The 20,203-nt window shown below is 44.0% G+C and overlaps 1 protein-coding gene and 1 long non-coding RNA gene across 7 annotated transcripts in view; one reads left to right on the top strand and one right to left on the bottom strand.

The window, feature by feature from the left end:
- SESN1 (sestrin 1) overlaps positions 1-20,203 on the bottom strand; it is a 137,636-nt gene that overhangs the window by 43,564 nt on the left and 73,869 nt on the right. The gene's annotated exons all lie outside the window — the stretch shown is intronic.
- Positions 16,623-19,335, top strand: LOC140908212 (uncharacterized). Its single transcript, XR_012157806.2, has 3 exons — positions 16,623-17,004; positions 17,110-17,253; positions 18,875-19,335. It is a non-coding gene; the product is annotated as an uncharacterized LOC140908212 (long non-coding RNA).

A 20,203-nucleotide genomic window follows, 5' to 3' on the forward strand; every position in this document is an offset into this window, starting at 1 on the left:
GGGTTGGGGTGCAGGAAGGGGTGTGGCAGGGGGCTCAGGGCAGGGGATTGGGGTGCGGGAGGGGGCTCAGAGGGTTAGGGTGCAGAAGGGGTATGGAGTACAGGGGGGGCCCCAGGAGAGGTCACTGGGGGCTCAGGGCAGGGTGTTGGGATGCAGACTCTGGCCTGGCGCCGCTTACCTGGAGTGGCTCTGGGGTGACAGCGGCGCGCAGTGGGGCTAAGGTGGGCTCCCTGCCTGCCCTGGCCCTGCACCACTCCCGGAAGCAGCAGGCACCACGTCCCTGCAGCCCCTGCAGGAGAGGGTGGGGGAGCAGAGGCCAATGGGAGCTGCAAGTGGTGGTACCTGCAGGAGAGAGTAGCACAGAGCCCTCTGCCCCCCCCACCCCCAGGGGCCACAAGAACATGGTGCCAGCACCTTCCAGGAGCAGCGCGGGGCCAGGGCACGCAGGGAGCCTGCCTTAGCCCCGTGGCACCATGGGGCTGGAAATCTCACGGAATGGATCCAAAGCCCTGATGGGCCGGATCCGGCCCACAGGCTGTAGTTTGTCCACCCTGTGATAAATCCTTAGGAAGGAGGACTTTGCCCCTTTCATGATGAACGGTAATGTGACTCAGAACTCCACAAGTAAGAAGGAGGAGCTTTCTGAAACACAGCATCCTTGAGAGAAAGAGAATATGAAAGAGAACCATGATGGAGAGCTGGTGTCAAGAGAGACTCAGAGGATATGTCTACACTGCAATGTAAGCCCAGGGTTAGAACTTGAGTTAGCAAATCCTGGGTTTGTTAACCTCTCCTTAGTTCGTTAATCTAGGGCTTGAGCATCTACACACATTTGTAGGTTAGAAATTGTTGAAGGCTTGGTCCCAACCTGGATCTCCAGCACCTACACTGCATTATGCAGCCTTGAGTCTAATCACCTATATTCCAGACTCTCTAGTGCCCTCCAAAGTTTGGCTGCTCTAGTCCTTTGTTCATGTGTGCAGGCTGGGAAAACTTGACTATCCAGGGGACAAAGAAAGTCAGCTCATGGGATTGTGGGAAACTTGTGGCAGACTGCCAGAGCACAAATCCAGTGGGGCTGTGTCTACACTGCAAACCAACAGGGCTTGAACCCCAGGTCCCAACTTGACTCAAGCCCTCTGTACAGTGCTGGAATCCTGGATCAGCGCAATGTGTGTGTAGGTGGCGGGGGGGGGGGGGGGGGAGAATAGGCTTGAGATGGAGTTTGAACTCTGGGCTTACACTGCAATGTAGACATAGCTCCGTGCACTGTCTCTCTGGGTAAGCAATCTGCAAGGTAACTGAAGCAAAAGGACTGACAGTGCAGAAGTTCAGACAGAATGTGTGTTTATATTGTTTTAAAATAACTTCTCTAAACCTTTGTTCCAGCTGCTAAATAAAAATACTTTTAGAAGTCTGCTAGTCAGTATCACAGGTCAGAGGTTCCCAAAGGAAGACCCTAACAGGTGCTTAGAGATAGGCCTGCACAGTAAAAAGCAGTTGGTATACACAGGAGTCCTGCTGTACAAGTGGAAGAATCACAGGATTCCACCCCAAGACAGATAAAGGGCAGAGGCCAGTGGGCTGCATTCAGGGCCAGTCTACACTACAAAATTGCGTCAACATAAGTTACGTCGACGTACAGCCACTTCAGTAATTGAATCTGTTTTACTTGTCCATACTATACTTCTTGTGTTGGTGGTTCGTGTCCTCAATAGGAGCACTTGCACCGATTTAACTGCCACTGTGGGGCATTGTGGGACCGTTTCTGAAAGGCAGAAACGGTCAATGTAAGCAACACAGTGTCTACACTGACACTGTGTTGACCTAACTACATCAGCTTAAGCGCTATGCGTCTTGCGGAGGTGGAGTTAAGTTACTGTCGTGGGCGACTTACATTGGTCAGAGCCACATTTAATGTCAACACTTAAAGAGTTAGGTCGACTTAAGCTGCCCATCATCGACCTAGCTCTGTAGTGTAGACCAGGCCTCAGAAAGACCAGAAAGGGGACTGAGGTGCAGATATCCCCATATAGCCATGACATATGGTTGTACCCCTCAGTTTTTTTACATGCATGTCTTTTTATCATCAACAAAAAGAGAATGCAAAGCTACCAAAATGAGGGGCACTACTGTATGTAAAAGAGTCCTCTAAATGGTTTTAAAATTCTTTGGAACAACATATCAGTGGCAGAGCACCAAGTGTGATTTCAATTTGGTGAATGGATTAATGTGAAAATGCTCATTGTAATAAGCATTTCTGTCACCCAGCACTTTTTTCTCTTAACTTAAACTAGAGCAACCAGCTTCATGGTAGATGGTTGCTGACTACAGTTGTGTTTGCCCAGCAAACGCTCTGAGCTAAGATCAAGTGTAGTATCTGTTCTTATCAGTTTAATATTGGATAGGTCCTAAAAATAAAAAACAGCTGAAGACATCCTCAGTCACAAGCACCTAAAACAGGGAAGGGAATGCAGCTTGGTTAAACCTGTGTAATCAGGGATGTCAACTGTCACAGGAGAAACAGAACTCTCAACTTGACAGCTAAAAGTCTTTTATATTCTTACTTAAAGCAACCTGTCCTGAGGGTAGCTGTCTATTTTAAAGTTACTGGGTTTTATTAAACAATTACATATGCCTTTAGAGAGACTATTAAATTCTTAAAATACTCTGTTCTCCACATTTACACTGTTTAAACGCATTGTTTCCTGTAAACAGAGTTTTACACGAATATAAACACAAATATTTTTGTTGGTAAAGTCTCGTTAAAATGAGAACATGCTCTCATGAACAGCTTGCTGCAACATCAGAGCCAGAATGCCATAATAAATACTTAGAATTTATATAGTGCTTTCCAAACATTTAATAGGAGCTGCTACAAAGGCAAATTTGTTTTATGTTACCCTGTCAACTATCAAAATATTAGCTAAATTCAATTTGCAACCCAAATGGAATACTAGTAAGTGATTTATCAAGTGATTTTAAAGGAAAGAGATGTATCAGTTCCCCTCCTCCCCCCAATATATGGTATTATTCTACTATCAATCTCATTACATTTTCTCCCTTCACACACAGAAGTCTTCCTCAAACCATTGAAGCAGTTATGCTAGAGTGTGTGACATCACTGTGAACTTCCTGATAACACCATTTATAGCCTCTATCCCACCTTGTTCTTAGTTGTCTCAAGGGGGTGAAGGGAGTAGGTAGTTGTTTACAAGATTGCAATTAAAAGAATACAATACAAGAAGGGACTACATTAGGGACTCAGCAAATTTAATTTGCAGATTAAAAAAATGTAAGTGCACTGCCAGGAAAAACAGATACATTTTCAACCTAGTAACAACTATGAGTATTTTATAATTATACTGTATATTTTACTTTGGGATAGAACACAATTTGTGTACAATACAGCTTGCTAACCTCCATGTTTTACTGCTGTTCAGGGCGTGCAGACGATATCATTTTAGGGATTAACCCTAATTTGAAGGTTGTTTACAAAAGTACTTTTACTATTGTGTAAGAAGTGGGTAGGGAAAAAGTTAGAAAGAATGTTCCAAAGCTCAAGGAGTTTTTGAACATGCTTAAGAATTACAGATTAGTAGACCTAAAGGATTTTTTTCCCCTATGTGATCCTTCTGTTAGTATCTCCCTTATTAGCACTGACCAACACAACCAGAGAAAAATAAAAATGGTGACCAAAAAAAAAAGTGAGTTGCACTACGGGTTATTTTAGATAAACCACTGATTTCTGAACTACATTTATGTAATGGAATCTGTTAGTACTTATTCTTATTGGGTTGGGTCAGCTTGATTAAGGGACCCTCACCAACTAAGTAAAACAAAAACTTTTAAAGATCTGCTACATATTTCTCCTTAACTCCATATCCCTCCCATAACAAGTCTGGTTATGAGCTGCTAGATCCAGTACTTGATAGGAACCTCGTTTAACTCAGCTTGCCACATGACGCAGGACACACAGGTCGGTCATTCAGTGAAGTGGACAGATGAAGAGAACGGAATGGAAGAAAAGCTTGGAATTTCTTTTAGATTTAGGAATTAATGGGAAAGTGATAGGATGGGTGTTGTGGCGAAATCACACTTTGTGCACAAATTATGTACAGCTGACCTCAGCCTCCTCCCAGCTGTCCTCCGTGGTAGCCTCCTACCCTGCCCTATCCCCCTTCCATTTTAAAGCCCCCTCTCTCCCTTTCTTTAGATCAGGGGTCTCAAACTTAAATGACCATGAGGGCCACATGAGGACTAGTACATTGGCCCGAGGGCTGCATCACTGACACCCCCCTCACTGCCCCCAGCCCTGCCCCCACTCCACCCCTTCCATGAGGCCCTGCCCCTGCCCCGCCTCTTCCCACCCCTTCCCTTCCCCATTCCAACCCCTTCCCCTGGTCGCTCCTCCAGGTACATCCCCCGAAGCTCCCATTGGCTGCAGTTCCCCATTCCTGGCCAATGGGAGAGGCGGGGGCAGTGCCTGGAAGCAAGGGCAACACAGACCCCTGTGCCTCCCCTCCCCTCCCCCAGGTTCTGGCCGCTTCCTGGAGAGGTGCGGAGGCAGGACAGGCAGGCAGGCAGCCAGCTCTGCCCCTAGCGCGCGCTGGGCCAGAGCGGCTCTAGGTAAGTGCTGGGGGCGGGAGGGCACGGGGAGCTGGCAGGCCGCAGAAAATAACCTCGCTTAACCTCACTCAAAGCTGAAAAATACTGTGATACTAACCTAGCATTTGCAGACTATCAGTGTTAACTATGCTCAATAGGTTATAGCCTTTTTCTCTACCATTTGTCTGTCTTGTCTATCTAGAAGTAAATTCTTTGGGACAGGACTAAGTTTGTACAGTGCCTAGCACAATGGGGCCCCTTTCTCAATTGGCCCCTAGAGACAAATGTCATAAATTATGATAATAGTCAGTGGTTGGCGCAGCCATGCTGGGGCAATCATGATAACTTGGTTTTCGCCAGGACACTGCTGATGAGCGGGATTTATGGGAGGCAACGCATATATCATGTGTCCCGCCCAGGACAGGAGGAAGGCATCGGAGAGGGAGCCCTTGCCAAGAGCCCATCGGGGGCAGAAGCGGTGGCACTTCCTGTTCTGCCTGGTGGAGAACAGATCCACTTGGACAGATCCCCACCTCTGGAAGATTGTGCAGGCTACCTCTGGGTGGAGAGCCCACTCGCGGTGAGAGAAGAAGTCCCTGCTTAGGTGATCTGCTAATGTGTTCTGGACCCCCAGGAGATGACACGCTTCTAGATGGATTCCATAGTCACAGAAGTCCCAAAGATGGAGTACCTTTTGGCATAGGGCGAGGATTGAGTGACCCCGTCTGTTGATATAGAACATTGAGGCTGTGTTGTCCATCAAGACTGTGTTGTCCATCAACTTGGTCATGGCCTGCCACATATTAAAATCATAATGGCCTAGGAGGGCCTGATGGTTGGCAACCCACAACTATAGACTAGAGGACGAATAAACTCTCCTTGAGTCTTTATTCTTAGGAGTAGCCCCCGGTTGACCCTGTCTCTCCCTGTGGTTGACCACCTCTATCACTAGGAAATTGGGAGCAGGGTGAGTATAAAAGGTACTTGTGATCCTTGGATGGCACAAAGTACTTGCCTCCGATCTCCAAGATGGCGGCGCGCAAGAAGGCGGGGGCTTGCCAGAGGGCATTTGTAATTTTCGTGTCCCCTTCATGTAAGGGTAAAGCTACTCTGGCTGGGGCTATGGGGCAGAGAACATCAAAGAGGGAGTCTGTGGCTCCTCTAACTCCTCCGCCTGGAGGCCCAGGTTGGCGGCGACCCACTAGCAGCTCATGATGCACCATAGAATCATCCTGGGGAACCAGAGGAGGGAGCCCCACTATAGCCTTGTCTGGCAACAACAAGGAGGAAGCCCGTACTGAGTGGTCCTCCGCAACCAGAGATGGTCAGGCAGCTTGCTTGCCCACTTTCTCCTGTGCCAATGGGGTGGCTGCAGCCAAGGCCTCTTGAGGGGGGCAGGTGAGAGGTAGCTGATCTCTCCGAAGCTCCGGATACCAAGCCGGTGGCTTGGGAGGGCTGAGTGAACCCCCATGGGTACCACTGTGCCAGCCACGGAGTCTGAGGCCACGGGGCCGGCTGCGGTGCCGCTGCCGTCATCTGCACCGTAGGTATCAGAGCTTGTCCCGCAGCTAGGGAACCTCGCTGCAAACCCAAGCTAGAGCCCAAGCAGTTGCTCCCCTGCAACCAAGACAAGGCTAAGTGGTGGCTCTGTCCCCGATCGGTACCGGTCGCTCCTCCCAGAGTTGGATCTGGCTGACCTCAACGAGCATCTGGATCAGGGCCTTCATGACCACTGGCACTTGGTGAATCCATGATGGCCCTGATCCGGTGATCTATGCCTCATGCTTCACAAGTGGTACCGAGAACCAGAACAGGTTTGGCCTTGTGAAGATATAGCCACATCTGGTGCTGCCGCCCTGGGGGATCGGCGAAGGTCCAGCGAACAGTCCCGTCGGTCCCTTGACCTGTCCTTGGAGTGGTACTGGTGCTGCAGAGATTCCGGGCACCAACTCTGAAACTCCTGCTGGGGAGCACGTGCCTACAGAGGTCTGTGCCCAGTCACTGGTGAGCCACACCTCAAGCCTCTCTGCCCTTGTCCGAGGTCTGGAGACTGGATAGGGCTGCAAAGCTTCTGCCTATCACGGTCAGAAACATGTTGGCTGCGAGAGGGTGACCAGTGGCGGGACGTCCCCCATGGTGGGGAGCTTTGCCGTAGAGGTGGAGACTGTGGTGGTTCAAAACTTGGGTTTACCCTGTGACCAGGACCCTGCAGGGGCTGGAGTGGGCAACACCAGGAGGGACATAATCTCTTGCGCCGCTTGCAGGGCCTCCAGCGTGGACGGCACCTGGAGCTGACAAGGACCTCCTATGCTAACCAGGGTAGCCGTGGGGAGTGGACTGGACTACCCGACTAGAGCGGAGCTGGGGCCTGAGATCCCAAACGTGTGAAGAGGTGCCCGAGACAGGGCCTTGGTCCACCCCAGACTTGTCCTTTCCCTTGCAAGAAGCTGTAGACCTTCCTCACCCAGTCTTCCTTGGCTTCTTGGCTGGAGCATGGAAGGAGACCATTGCTGGCTCACAGTCAGTACTGGCGGGGTGCTGCACACCGAGGTCATGGTGCTCAGTGCCGAATCGGAGCACTGCTCTGACATTGGGTTAAGGGTAGATTAAGGAACGCTTTCAAGCAAATGCCATGCTCCTTCTTTGTCCTGGGCTTGATGGACTTGCAGATCTTGCACTTATCACGAATGTGACCTTCGCCCAACCACTGTAAATAATTGTTAATGTGAATCGCTAATGGGCATGGGCCTTTTACAGTGATCACAGGGCTTAAAGCCTGGGGACCAGGGCATGCTCCGTCCTGAGGCGAAGTCCTATTCGGGACCTATTCAATCCCTAACAAATAGGGAAACTAAAACTATAGGGAAACAATATACAATAATATACAAGAGGTAAATGGGTTTGAATGAACAAGAAGCAACAGCGCTAGCTGAAGCAGCAACAGTTCCATGCACCATCACTGGCGGCAAGAAGGTACTCAGGGTGGAGGGGGCGGGTGGCGCCCTATATGCTGCTGCATATGCGTGCCACTCCGGGGGGTACCAGAGCTGGTCCCCAACGGATACTGCTGAAGGAAAAACTTCCAGCACCAGTGCATGTGGCGAGCACACGCACCTAAGCTGACTGGACATGAGCAATCACTCGAAGAAGAATTGATTACTTGGTTCAGTGGTGAAACAAAACAAAACAAAAAGAATCATTTTGGGTCAACCCAATTTTGTTTCAGTGAGAAACTGAAAAAAACCCCAAAAACATAAGAATGTCCACACTAGGTCAAATTCAAGGTCCATCTAGCCCAGTATCCTGTCTTTCAACAGTGGCCAGGTGCTTTAGAGGAAATGAACAGGACAGGTAATCATCAAGTGACCCATTCCCCAATACCCATTCCCAGATACTGGCAAAACCAAGGCTAGGGACACCATCCCTGCCCATCTTGGCTAATAGCCACTGACAGACCTATCCTCCATGAATTTATCTAGTTCTTTTTTGAACCCTGTTATAGTTTTGGGCTTCACAACATCCTCTGGCAAGGAGTTTCACAGGTTGACTGTGCGCTGTGTGAAGAAGTACTTCCTTTAGTTTCTGCCTATTAATTTCATTTGGTGACCTCTGGTTCTTGTGTTATGAGAAGTAAATAAAGAAGTGTTGTTTATTTCTCCACACCAGTCATGATTTTATAGACCTCAATCATATCCCCCCCTTACTCGTCTCTTTTCTAGTTTTATTAATCTCTCCTCATGTGGAAGCCATTCCATACTCCTAATGATTTTTGTTACCCTTTTCTGAACCTTTTCCAAGTCCAGTATATCTTTTTTGAGATGGGGCTATCACATCTGCAAGCAGTATTCAAAATGTGGGCGTATCATGGATTTATACAGAGGCGATCTGTCTTGTCATCTTTCCCTTTCTTGATGATTCCCAACATTCTGTTAGCTTTTTTGACTGCCGCTGCACATTGAGTGGATGTTTTCAGAGAACTATCCACAATGACTCCAAGATCTTTTTCTTGAGTGGTAACAGCCAATTTAGACCCCATCATTTTTTACGTATAGTTGGGATTATGTTTTCCAATGTGCATTACTTTGCATTTATCAACATTAAATTTCATCTGCCATTTTGTTACCCAGTCACCTCCTTTTGTGAGATCCCTTTGTAGCTCTGCAGTCTTCCTGGGACTTAACTATCTTGAGTAATTTTATATCATCGGCAAATTTTGAAGCCTCGCTGTTTACCCCTTTTTTCCAATTCATTTATGAATATGTTAAATAGGACTGGGCCCAGTACAGACCTCTGGGGGACACCACTATTTATCTTTCTCCATTTTGAAAACTGACCATTTATTCCTACCCTTTGTTCCCTATCTTTTAACCAGTTACTGATCCATGAGAGGACCTTCCCTCTTATCCCATAACAGCTTATTAGTTTTAGGTCAAAGAAATTATCGGCTCAACACAAACTAAAACATTTTGTTTCATTTTCAGAAGGTTCTCACCCTTTAAACAAAATCAAATAAGCTAAAATTCAAAATAAAAATGTTTTGAAATGAAAAGTCCAAATGTTTCATTTAAAAAAAATGTTAAAACAATGCATGACTTTTTCAGAATCCCCCATATTTTTCAGATGAAACAATTCATGGAATTTGACCCAAATTCACAAATAGTTTGTTAACCTGAAACTGCCTTTTTTGGCAAATAAAGTATTCATCCAAAAAAAGAAAAAGAAATTGCCCACCTCTACTAGTGATCTCACAGACTAAAAGCTGTGCTGAATGTGTCTGCAGATTTTATACATTTCTTGAAGTTGAGCTTTTAACTTTCATTAAGCAGAGCTTTTAGTCTCAAGGAACTTGTAAATTCCTTGCACTTTAGTTACTGTGTCTCATATCACTCTTTTGTTGGGTAAACACTTGCACAAGGTCTCTTGGGTCAACTTCAACTGATTACAACAGGTGTTTTCACTGCACTGATTAAACAGAGTAGTCAGTTTCATTCCATTATAACCTTCTCTTACAAACAGCTGAATTATTTACAATCAATTTGACAAATCTTTAAGGTTGGAATTGTATAACATCCTCAAGTTACAAGTTGTCAATAATTCACAAAATGAACCAGATGTTATCTTCCACCAGTTCTCCTCTCCAAAAAGACAGCATCTCCAATTACCCATAAAACGTGCATAAGAATGAACAGCGGTTAATAAAGGATCATCAGTCCAAAGCTGACTTTGCAGTTAACACTGCAATGATAGAAAACTTAAATTACTGTCTACTCATAAGCCAGTAAAAAGAAAAGGAGTACTTGTGGCACCTTAGAGACTAACAAATTTATTTGAGCGTAAGCTTTCGTGAGCTACAGCTCACTTGATCGTGTGTCCCACAATAAAGATCACCATAGATGAGCCAGTGATGGTACGTGAATGGTTTATGATATTTAATGTAGCAACATTCCACTGAAAAATATGTGCTTAACTGAAACGGAATTATTAAATGATCACTACCTATAATCATTGTTGATGATATTTAAACTGTTTATTAAAAGTGATTACAGTCAATTGAAAAGTCTTTACAGATAGTGGAATAAAAGAAAATAGGACTCAATTTTGCATCATTAGAAAGCAAACAGTAATCTAATGATTTTCCTGGTTGAAAGGCGTTTGAGACGAAACATGGTTAAGATACAAAAGAAGAAATCATATTCATGATAAGCATTACCACTGTTTTTAGAACACATTATTTTAGAATGGACATGTCTTTGTAAGAAAAACTACCATATTAGAACAGACCAGTGATATAATCTTGAGAAGCAGTGTGATCTGGACAGATGAACATAGAACAGAGAGTTGTAAAGTCCTGAGTTTTAATCCCAGCTCCATAAATGTTTCATTGTGTAGCCTTCAGAAAGTTGCTTCATCACTGTTTCAATTTCCCTATATGTAAAATGGGACAATATTCACTTTCCTTATTTTAGGGGGATGGTACTAGGATTATTTAAGAATTTGTAAAGTCCTTTGATGCTATAAAGCATCCATAAGTGCTAAACATTATAATCTAGTTTTTAGCAGTGGCATATGCCGTGTGTATTAAAGAAGGCAAAATCCAAAGTGTCTGGCTAGTTGGGCAATGCCAATTCCGCTGGGGAGGTAAAAGAGGAGGGGAAATTTTCTTCCTGATTCTACCTTATTGTAGTGTTATGCTTTAATTAGCCTATATAATGTTACACCTATTATGTATCAAGTATAAATAGATTATATTCTTATTCATGCAAGTTTTTATGCAGGGTTTGTGGCACAGTGTGCCCAAAACAGTACCCTGGAACCCCTATATTCATCTGTCACATAATTATGTTATGTTTTGTAGAACGTATGCCTTGTGAGGTATCATTTTAAAAGATTTGACCTGTTACAACCCAACAGGATATTAATCTTTATGTGCTATCACTGCATGGGAAGTTATGCTATGTGTGTGTTATGAAATATATTGTAAGGTTAGGAACACCCACAACCAGTCTTTCAGGTACCACAACAATGCAGCAGCTAGACACTGCTGATGGCCCATTAAAGGGAGTCCACACTCTCAATGACTATCTTAAGAGCTGGATACAATGGAGATTTCTCAGAGATAGCACATAGACAATGGAGACTGCTTGACCCATGTCATAGCAAAAGCTTTTTCCAGCAAGGTGTAAAAAGCTATAAAAGAGGGAAGTGATATCATCACTTGGCCTCACTCCCCCCACAACTCAGCACCTGGAAACACGTCTGGAGGAAAAAGACTGAACTGGGGAGGTGGTCCCAGACTGGAAAGGAGAATTCCAGCTTGTATATTAAGGAATTATATCATCTACCAGGGTGAAACACTACTTGATTCAAATCCTGTCTAGTTTAAGAACTCAGATTGCGATTTCACTTTTATTTCTTAGGTAACCAATCAATGTGTGTTACTTATAATCACTTAAAATCTTTCTGTAGTTAATAAGTGTTTTATATTTTACCTAAAACAGTGTGTTTTGTTTGGAGTACTTGGGAAATCTGCTCAAGTTGCAAGGGCTGGTGCACGTCCACTTTCCTTTGTAGAAGTGGTGGACTGGGTAAAACTTACAGCGGTCAGGCTTCTGACCAGGGTAAGATGGCACAGCTCTGGGGTTCTAGATTGGGTAGCTGGGAGAAACGGCTGGAGCCTCTCTATTGTTAGTTCATGACTTAACTGGGAGAAGCATTCATGTAAATTCAGCTGGGTGTGTGTCCCTGCCTGAGGATGGCTATGTAAGTACAGTACCTGACAGAGGTTTGTGGCTTAGCAACAGCATCACAGTGTAAAGGAAGCCCAGGTTGGATGGATAGAGGGCTCAATGGTACCTCAGTTCCAGGTTACACCCTGGGGAACCCATCACAGTGGTTTTGCTTTAAAAAAACCCTCTAATGCTATTTGCCTCAATATATCCTGTTTATATATGTTATTTCTCTTTTTAAATTTGATGCCTCTTAATTCACAGAGCATCCAGTTATTGTACTACGGTAATAGGAAAACAAGTGCACATGACTGGACTTTTCATTCCACTCAATTTTAAATACCCCTTATGTTCTCTCATTTTCCAAACCAAATAATTCTAGTCTTAATTTTGCCTCATAAAAACTTCATTTCAACCCCAAACCTCTGCTGTTAACTTTTGTTGCCCTTACTTGGACTTCTTCTATTTCTGTTATGCCTTTTGGGAGATAACCAAAGCTTAAGAGCATTCAAGGCGAAGATCTACTATACCATCTTGTCATATTTACCATATCCTCTATTACTATCCTAATATAGCCTAACGTTGTATTTGCTTCTTTACGTTTCTTTCAGGACTACAAACTGAAGAGCCCTGTATGAATACTTGGTAATTAACTTGAGCATAATCCTTTTGTTACGTAGCTGATGACAATAATGATCTTCTATTTAATCCAAAGGATCACACAAAGAACTTACAAATTTAAATTGATACACAAATTGTACCAATTCAGAAATGAAGAACACCCACATACTACAGCTTACAGGAGTTATACATCAATCCTATGTGTGGGTCTAACCCCCTTGATGTATTTAGGTGTCTGACATAGAATAGTTGAGATTCTGCAGAATCTAAATTTTCTTTTAAAGAAAAGTTCCTAGCAGACAGTTACAAAATTAACTTCCTCAATATAAATGTAAACCAAAACAATGTTGTCTTCTTGAGGCTGCAGGCAGCCTCAAACAACAGCTCTGGTTGGTGTTAACTTGCCCACCCCCATTAACTTCACTGAGGTGAAAAAGCTAACGCCTAACAATGACAATTTGTGCATCAAAATAATTAGTAATGAAATAGTTTTATATACACAGGAGAAGAGTGAAGCCCATGGGGACTGGAGGAGAAAAAACTGGGAACAGATGCAAGATAGAAAATGAAGAAATGCAGAAGAAAGGGGAAGACAAAGAGGAAAGAAAAACAAAAAAGAAGGAAGATTAAAGGGCACGGAATAGGAACTAGGGAAGAAATAGCAATGATCCATAATTTCAAAATGCTCAATGTACCCTGCTAGATTGTACATAAAAGCCATATTTTAATCTTGATCTTCATGCAGATCTCCCATTGGCATTTGGTGGAGAAGTTAAGTACTGTAATACAAGAAGTGATAAAAGATAAAGGGAAAAAAGTTTAAATTCTGGCAAAGGAATAGGAGCAAATGAGACCCGGAGGAATAGATGTTTGTAAAGAAAATGGCTAGGAATGTAATTGGAAAAGTACGGGTCTTCAAGGAACTTTACACAAGAACAAAGAAAAGGGGGAAGTGTGCAGACTGGTGAACGCATATGACAGAAGACATAAAGGAGGTGAGATTCAAAGATGAAACTGATGGGTGTTGACTGATAGTCGCACAAAGGATCTATGAAAAAAAGGTATCTGAACAGCTTTTAAATGAAGAAAACCCAAGAGAGCAATGCAACTTTAAAATGATGAATTTTGATGCAGAAGAGCCTAATCACACCAGATGAAATGGCAAATGCTATAAAAGCAATGAAAAATAATAAGGGCATAGACCAAGACAGAATCCCCATTGAGGCATGGAAAAAGCTTGGAATAGAGGGCGTCCATCTGCTGACATCCCCATTCATTTTAATCATAAGATGGGGAAAGATACCAAATCCATGGAGGAAAACTATCTTATGTCAATATAGAAAGGAAAAAGGTAATGCTGGCAACCATACAAAGTATAGATGTATGAACCTGATGAATTATACAACAAAACAGAGAGTCTTCAATAAGACTAAGAAATGAAGATATTAGTGCAGATCAATATGGCTTCTTGCCAGGACGGTCAACAATGGAAGCTGTCTTTGCATTGAGGCATCTATTGTAAAAATGTAGATAAAAGGATAAAAACATTCACATGGTGTTCATCAGGGTGCTGGACCTGGGGGTGTGGCAACATGCTCTGGGCTAGAAGTAGTTTCCATCATATAGAGGGGGTTTCAGTTTTGTGCAATGGCTTTCAGCACCCCCACTATAAAAATTGTTCTAACACCACTGGTGTTCATCTGGAAAAGGCCTTTGAAAAGCGTGCCAAGGGAAGACACCCGGTGGGGTATGAGGGAAAAACGTTACCAGATTATGATGCGTGGCTTGTTCAAGTCACGTATGTAGGTGCAATGTCAATAATCAGAACTTCTAGTGGTGAAATACAAACTATTGGTAAAGATGGGAGTGCATCAGGGATCAGCACTGAGCCCTTTCTTGTTTACTGTCATCCTGGATACCCTCAAGGAACATACAAAATTGTTTGCAGATGGTATCATTCTATACAGCGAGGAGAAAGTCAGTCCAGAAAAGGATCTTGATAGATCAGTGGTTCTCAAACTTTTGTATTGGTGACCCCTTTCACACAGCAAGTCTGTGAGAGTGTGACCCCCTTATAAATTAAAAACACATTTTTTATATTTTTCTGGAGGAGAAGGGGGATTTAGGAGTGGAGGCTGACAGCTCATGACTCCCCACATAGTAACTTCATGACCCCCTGGGGGTCACAACCTCCAGTTTGAGTACCCCTGTGATAAATGGAGAGATGTGTTAGAGGGTTCAAAATAAGCAGAGGATAAACAGTATATGGTATATAGTTTCAATAAATGTGAATATTGAAGAATTATTCTTGAAACTAGATGGGCCGACAATACAAATGCTGTAAAGTTTCAGTATATGGGTTCCAGAATCCAGAAAAATGTTGGACAAAATGAGAGCTAGGATAATAAATGCCTGTCTCAAATGGAGAGAGGTAAGTGGCGTAGTATGTGACAGGAATATACCAGTAAGTTTAAAAGGGAGTCTATAAAATGGTAGGTTTCAGAGTAGCAGCCGTGTTAGTCTGTATTCGCAAAAAGAAAAGGAGTACAAGTGGCACCTTAGAGATTAACCACTTTGAGCATAAGCTTTTGTGAGCTACAGTTCACTTCATCGGATGCATTCAGTGGAAAATACAGTGAGGAGATTTATATACACACAGAACATGAAAAAATGGGTGTTATCATACACACTGTAAGGAGAGAGATCACTTAAGATGAGCTATTACCAGCAGGAGAGCACAGGGGACGGGGACCTTTTATAGTGATAATCAAGGTGGGCCATTTCCAGCAGTTATCAGGAACGTCAGAGGAACGGTGGGGGGCGGGGGGGTGGAATAAACATGGGGAAATAGTTTTACTTTGTGTAATGACACATCCACTCCCAGTCTCTGTTCAAGCCTAAGTTAATTGTATCCAGTTTACAAATTAATTCCAATTCAGCAGTCTCTCATTTGAGTCTGTTTTTGAAGTCTTTTTGTTGTAATATTGCGACCTTTAGGTCTGTAATCGAGTGACCAGAGAGATTGAAGCGTTCTCCGACTGGTTTATGAATGTTACTTATGCTCAAATAAATTGGTTAGTCTCTAAGGTGCCACTAGTACTCCTTTTCTTTTTATGAAATGGTGGTCCATCCAGTTTTGATGTATGGCACTGAGCGTTAGGCAACAAAGAAGAAACGTGCAAATTATCTGTTCCACAGAAAGGAAAATGTTGAGATGGATGAGTGGTGTAAGCAAAAAAAGTTCACCCGAGGAATGTGTATGTCAGATATGCTCAAGGTAACACCCATAAGTGAAAAAAAGTGAGGGAATGTAGGCTCAGTTGATCTGATTGCATGAGACACAGTACTGACAACTATGTAGGTAAAGTCCAACAGATCAAAATTGAAGGAAAAAGAGACCAATCAAAGAAGAAAAGGCAGGATGTCATAAGGAAGGCAAGTTAGCATGTGGAGTGAGAGATAATATGGCATTAAACAGAGCACTCTGGAAGGAAAGGACTCTTGGAGTGAACCCCATTTGATGGGATTAACGCAAGAAAGAAGATACTGGTTTCACTGAAATACAGTTTAAAAATAGTCTTTTTGCAATCATGTTGGACCAGAAACTGTAAATTGAGTGGTGAAAGGGAAGGACTAACCTAAGAATCTAAATATCCAAACACGAAGCAAGAATTGTCAAGAATTGCTTTTAACCCCATCACGCAATTTTATATATTCATATCAAGAATCCTAAACTCCAACCTTTTAAAATTCTTGACTTAAGACTTCAATATAGGTCTAAAGATTTTGTGCGAGTTCTGCCAGTCCTCCACAGCAATAGTAAACAAAGTGCAAAGCCCTATTTAAAATTTATTAGCTAATAACACAGCTGCAGCAAAATGCTCAGCTAAATATAATCCAGAGTCAAGATTCCACATTGGCACTTACTGCTCCATTCCAGCCTGGCGTCAAAGCTGTTTGCCTGCTTTCATCAGGACAAAGATTTACAGCCAAAGAAATTAAGAGGCTGGAAGAAGCAACTTGGAACTGTGGCTCACTACTTTCTGAAAGAAAGTTTTAGAAACCCAGAAGTAATCTTCCACATCCTTCCTTCATATTGATTAAATGAAATGCAGTGTACTATATTTTTAATCTGCATCAATATACATGAAGATGGTTTATAAAAATGTGTATTCAAGGAGTTCAACAAACAGATACGTTTTTAATGTGTGTGTGTGTGGGGGGGGGGGCAGCTTAAAGTAAACATTCACAAAGATTTTTCCACAGTCTGAACCTACAGGGTCAAAACAATTACCACATTCTTGAAGAAAATAATTAACTGCTATGCATATCAGGGTTAAAGAAGTGTTTATTTAAAAAGAAGTATTTTGGAGATGATTGTGTGTTGTGGGTGGGAAATGCAGAAGATTTAAGGACTCTCAGGAACTCTGATTCTCCCATAGGGCTTTCAGATACCATTGATGGGAACAGAGCTACCACCAGGAAGGGCAGCAACAAACAGCCCAGATGTCCTCAACGACAGAGCCTCAGCTGCTACAGAGAATGGGGAGTAAGTAGCAAGGGTGAGACACAAGACACAGCTCTTCCTGCTCCCTTTTCAACTGCCCCTGGGAACCATCTATCTAGGGTCTGATCTCACCCATTCTCTCCACAGAAGACCAGGCAGAGGACATTCTCTGGCATTTCTCTTTCCTCCCAGTGCAGTCCATAGATGTGCCCTCAGGAAAGGTTCGGAAGCACAGATGGAATCTGGCTAGTCCCTCCAAGTTTCTTCCCAGATTCTATCCCTCCTTCAGGGGTAAGAGAAAGAATCCCACCAATCTTACACCCTGAAAGCATTTTTTAGACAATGTTTCTGTTCCCTGTCTGCACGATTTCAAAGAGCTGCCCTGACGAGGTGGCCAGAAGTTAACAGTGGCCACAAAGGGAGCAGGTCAAAGCGTTCAGGCTTCCGTCTCCTGAGACAGTAGAACAAGTGCCCTGCCCCTACTCCCCTATCCACCTTTAGCAACAACTCTTGCACTTGTCTGAAATGTTGTTTGTTCCCCCCCCCATCATACCTTCCAATCCATACAGACTGATCTCCGGGGGAGATGTTATGCAACCACTATCAGGAGTGGGGTTGCTGTATGCACCTGTAGTGTGGTGTAGGAAAAAGAGCACTTGTTTCAGGGTGTCCAGGGGGGCCTTCTGCCCCAAGAGACCCTGAGGGTTTTTCACCTTCCTCTGCAGCATGGGGCATGGGTCATTTTCAGGTTTAAATGAGTGTAAATGGTGGGCTTGCTGTAACTTGTACTTTTTATGTTATGATTTGAGGATTTTAGTAACTCAGCCAGAGGTTATGGGTCTATTATAGGGAGTGGGTGGGGGAAGTTCAGTGGCCTGCAATGTGCAGGAGGTCAGACTAGATGATCATGATAGTCCCTTTTGTCCTCAAAGTCTATGAGTTTAACAGACCCATTGTTCCTCTAGGGGGTCCTCCCTGCTACTAATGTTAAAGGACTAGAGTGCTTAGAGAGCATTTAATGCCTTGGATAACTCAGCTGTTCCATGGCCCCCTTCTGTTCTGGCTGGAAACTTGATCCTTACCACTCTCCTCCCAATCACCCCAACCAAAAGAGTTGTTCCATGGCTGGGAGAGCCCAAACAGCTACTTCAGCCCACAGCAACTTTGTTCATGCACTTGGGGAAAGCTCCATAGAAAGAGCTGATCCCAAGAAAGTGTCCCAACGGTGAGAGAGAGGGAGGGAGGGGACATTATCTAGGCGTTCAGATGCCCCCAGCAAGATTTCCACACAAGTTTGTGGAGAGAAACACAAAGGAGGATAGGAAGTCCCCAAAAACCCTTCAAGGTGGGTGGCGTGGAGGTCTTGGAGAATCCACAATATGAGTGGGAGAAACAGAAAGGTAGGTAACCATTTTTTCCAACTGTTGTTCTTCAGTATAGCCACGTCCATTCCTCTGTAGGTGTGTGCTCACCTTGTGTACAGTTATCAGAGAACTTTTCCCATCACTGGCACCTATTGGGGTGGCTTGAGTGCCCTGTTTTCTCACATCACTACGTGTTGGTGTAAGAGGGTGGCTCCACCCCAAAAATCTTTCAGTTCCTTCATACGGGAGAGACTCCGACAGAGGGAAGGAAGGCAGGTCATGCAATGGACACATGTAAGAACAGTTACAGCAAGGTAAGTAACCATCTTTTCTTTGAGTGCTTCATATATCCATTCCACTCACAAACAGACAAATAAGGAGATGGTCTTAGAGAGTCTACCTGAACAGTGATTGAAGGACAACCTATCCAAAACTGGCATCCACCCAGAACTGATGGGCAATGGCATAATGAGACATAAAAGTATGAACTAATGACCAAGTCGCTGCTTTGCAAATGTCCAATAATCCCTGTCCTTTCTCCTTGGCAGGTCTTGAGACTGGAAAACCCTGGTGTCTGTATGGCTATTGAGAATGGAATGGTTTCCTCTTGTCGCTGGAGTATAGATTCTGAGAGATTTTAGTATTGTCCTTGTATCTTTTGGACTTTGGAGCCTATCTTCTGTTTTATTCAAAACGGAAAGAGGGACATTCAAAAGGGAGGTCCTGGATGATCTTCTGGACTTCTGCGGGGAGCCCAGAGCACTGTAATCACAAACATCTTCTCATGGTAATAGCTGATGCCATAGTTCGAGCCACCGCATCTGCATCATCTATGTTGCCCGAAGAACCATTCTGGCAACCAGCTTGCACTCATCCATAATTACTGCAAACTCCTACTTACAACCCTTAGGCAGCTTGTCTTTAAATTTTATAACTATTTCCCAGAGGATGAAATCCTAGTGGCTTGGGAGTGTGTGTTGGTTTGCAATCATGAGCTGCATCCTCCCTGTAGAATAAAGTTTATGCTTGAACAAGTACAGCCTCTTCACTTATTTGCCTTTTGGAATCTATATTTGGTGAATTTGTCTCTCCCATTCATTAGCAGCTGCTACCACCAAGGAATCCAAGAGAGGGAATAAAATATTAATATCCCTTAGATGTAGTACCTCTTTTCAGTTCAATTTGCTGCAGGAGGTAAGGAGGACGGCATATGCCAGAGTGCCTTGCCTCACTCCATAATGGCTTCATTAATTGGCAGAGCCACCCTGGCAGGGACCACCAATATCAGGATGTCCACCAACTTGTGGGAGCTTTCACACACCATCTCTGCCTGAATATCAAGAAAAGAGGCCACCCTTCTCAAACAACCTTGATGAGCTCAGTGATATTCTAGTGGTATTGAATCGCTTACTGCATCAACTGCTTTGTCTGGTGACAAGAAAGAGGACACCACAGGATTCTGAGGTGGTAGCTACTCCATGATTTGCAGTTGGGAAGCGGCCTGAGGTGGTTCTGGGTGCTCAGTACCAATGTTGGTACTGGGTATCAGAGAATAATGTTCTCAGTGATGATATCCTCAGAGAGGTCTCTATGACCCAGAATGAGATGACTGTAGGGAAGACCTAGCAGGAGGGAGAAACTCCCCATGGTGTCCAGAATGACAACTGATATGGGCCTGGGACCCAATCTTAACTGGGCTATTGCTACTTGGAAGGAGGAGCAGGCCAGTGTTAAGACAGCTGCACTGCCCACGGTTCTCAAGTCTCTGATGGAGGGTATGTCCTCTGCCTTGAATGGGACACAGACAAATGTACCACTGAATCTGAAGATAAAAGAGTCTGAACCATCTGACATGCGGGGGGAGGGGGGGTGATGCA

This window comes from Lepidochelys kempii, chromosome 3, assembly GCF_965140285.1.
Source record: "Lepidochelys kempii isolate rLepKem1 chromosome 3, rLepKem1.hap1, whole genome shotgun sequence".
Lineage (NCBI taxonomy): Eukaryota > Metazoa > Chordata > Testudines > Cheloniidae > Lepidochelys > Lepidochelys kempii.